Source organism: Nicotiana attenuata, unplaced genomic scaffold (genome assembly GCF_001879085.1).
Source record: "Nicotiana attenuata strain UT unplaced genomic scaffold, NIATTr2, whole genome shotgun sequence".
Lineage (NCBI taxonomy): Eukaryota > Viridiplantae > Streptophyta > Magnoliopsida > Solanales > Solanaceae > Nicotiana > Nicotiana attenuata.
The window spans coordinates 509,951-513,202 of NW_017670423.1; positions in this window are offsets into that span (position 1 = coordinate 509,951).

A 3,252-nucleotide genomic window follows, 5' to 3' on the forward strand; every position below is an offset into this window, starting at 1 on the left:
ACCACTTCAGGTATGTCTATATACTCATTCGAGGACGAATGATTGTTTTAAGAGGGGGAGGATGTAAAGACCTGACGATGGTCTTGAGAGTTAGAGCCACTATCCCCTATTAACTGCTTCCTGCGTATCTCTTTCTGCTATTGTGACTTGACGGGAATATCCATTTTGGTTTTTGAAGTGTTTTGGGACACTTAGTCCCTAAATGGAGGTCTAATCTTTAGGATTTGGACCGTAGCCAGAACTGTGTGATGACGACTCAGGAATGGAATTCCGTCAATTCTGTTAGCTCTGTTGGGTATTTTGGGCTTAGGGGCGTGTCCGGATTGTGTTCTGGAGGCCCATAGCTCATTTAGGCTTGAAATGGTGAAAGTCAAATTTTTGGAGTTTTTGACCGGTAGTCAAATTTTTTAAATAGGGGTTGGATTCCGATTCTGGAAGTTGGAGTAGGTCTGTAGTGTTGAATATGACTTGTGTGCAAAATTTGAGGTTAATCGGACATGGTTTGGTTGTTTCGGCAACGGTTGTCGAATTTGGACGTTTCTAGTTCACTAAGTTTGGATTGGAGGGTGATTTGTGTTTTTAGCGTTGTTTGATGTGATTTGAGGGATCGATTAAGTTCGTATGGTGTTTTAGGATTGCTTGGTATGTTTTTTTGAAGTCCCTGGGGCCTCGGGTGAGTTTCAGGTGGTTAACGGGTCATTTTGAACTTTGGAGAGATAGTAGATTTTGCTGGTTTTTGTTGCAGAAGTGTGTCTTTTGTGTTGGCGAAAAGAAGCCCGCATTCGCGAAGAAGAGTTGGGACACGAGAAGAAATTGCTTTTCACTTTCACGAATAAAGAGACGCGTTCGCGAAGGTTTGGCCTCCAGTGTATCGCGAACGCGTCAATGGCATCACGTTTGCGTAGAGGAAATGGAACAGCTGGGCCTCCGGAATTTTTTCAACGCGTTCGCGAAGGGTCTGGCAGGTGATGTTACGTGTTCGCGAGAGGACACTCGCGTTCGCGAAAGAAGAAATTTTAGATGTGGATTTTTGTTCTACGCGAACGCGAGGAGGAGGCCGCGTCCGCAAAGAAGGGCGTGCCTGGGCAGAATTTAAAGTTCGAAATGATGGTTTTGAGTTCATATCACAAAATTTGATTGAGAGCTCGGTAGAAGGCAAAATTTGGAGAGAGTTTCAGAGGATGTTATTGGGTAATGATTCCTAACTCCTATATGATTATATCCCACTAATCTATGCTTGATTTCGTCATTTAATTTCGGATTTTGGGGTGGAAAATTGGGGAAAATTGGGAAAAGTTCTTAGGCTGAATTTTGGGGTTTTGATCGAGATTTTGGTATCGGATTTGAGTGAATTCGGTATGGTTTGTGTCACACCTCCTTTTTATTTACTACACCCCGCAAAGGGTGTATAGGAGTTTTTCCACTTAAAGGACAATCGGAACGGGATTTATTATCAAAATTTAGAGTCGCCACTTGGGAGATTAATGGTGTCCCAAGTCACCGGTTGAATCCCGAACCGAGGAAATTATGACTCTGTTAACAGTCAACGAACCAGAAATCCGAGTAAGGAATTCTGTTAACCCGGGAGAAGGTGTTAGGCATTCTCGGGTTCCGTGGTTCTAGCACAGTCGCTCAACTGTCATATTTGGCTTATTTGTTTGATTTCGAAACATGTTCTAACTTATGTGCCTTTTATTAGTAAACCACTTTTATTATTTTTTATGAGAATTGCAACGTAGTGAGAATGCGTCTTGAACCACCTCGCACCAGTGCACCCGTGATTGTTAACATATTTCGACTTCGTTGAGATTTGGATTTGGGTCACATAAATGTGCACCCGTATTTAGGAAGGTAAATTTATTAAAATACGTGCCTGAAGCAACTACGCGTTATTAACTGTGTGGGGAGCCATGAAATTCGCTAAATGGCACATCCCGAGGTCTAATTATTTTGATATAAGCAATTAATGAGGGCCCCGCAATTCGTGTGTTTATTTGGCGAGGCTCGTCTCGTCTATTGTTTATTTTAAAGGGTAAATCCTAAAGCAATCTATGATTTTCTATATTTATTCGTCTCTAATAATAAAAGAAGAAGTCCTAGCTAATTAATATTTTTGAAGGATCCCACAATTCCAATATATGATTCCAGCAAATAGGCCCAGATTTATTTGCACAAGGCTGGACGGCCTGACCCCAACATCTAATGCCAATGCCACTTTTGGGCTTGTTAATACTTGACAGGCGGTTGCACAGATTGACCCAAATTGAAGACTCAGTTATTAGATGAATCAACCAAACATTGGGCCTGTCAGATACTTTGTCAAATTGTATCACTACCTACTGTATTCAAAAATCACCCAGCAAATTGTTATATTAGTCCTTTAATAATGAAATCTGTTAATGTCCGCTAAGCCATGGTTTTGAATTGCATCGTGACTCATCCAAGTTGATGCACTAGAAAGAAGGGCATAGATTCACACTTCGACTATATCTAATTGTCAAACAACCAATCTGCTGATATTAACTACTGCAATGCAAAATTGCATCGGAATACACCTCCAGCTTGAAATTAAAATTGAAATGGACATCACATGCTGCTCTCAAAATGAAAACCAGCTCCGATTTTTCTATTTTTTAACAAAATGCTAAACTGAGACTAGCACTAAACTGTACTAAAACTAGAACTGGATAATTACCAGTCTAATAGTCCGAAACAGTCCAAATCATACAGTTCAGAATTACTCCAATTAACAGACAACACAAAATTTCAGGGGAATATGACTATTCTACATGTTAAAACTAAAACAGAGGCGAAATGGATCCCAAAAACAGCTCAAACAGCATTTTACTTGATTTCCAAAAGCTTGAGATCTACAGAATATGTACCTGGAATTTGTAATGAAAGAAGAAGTAAGAGAGGTCAGCAGCAATAACAGGACTCAGCAGCAATTCAGGAATAATTTCAGAAATCCAGCAATGGGTCAATCAACACAGCAACAATAAGAGCAATTTTCGGATCAGAAATAACTTCTCAAACCCCCAGGAACACTTCACAGAAGTACAGCACCCAATAATGACCCGAAATGACTCAGTTGAGATCAAAACCACTCGAAATCCAACCAATAGACCTCTGAAACCACGACAACCAGAACTGAGCTAAAATGTAAACCACTAGCTAAAATTCGTCTAAAATTTTAATGGAACAGTAGTGTTTTTTTTGGATTTTTGACAGTTTTCTGCTTTTTTTTTTTTG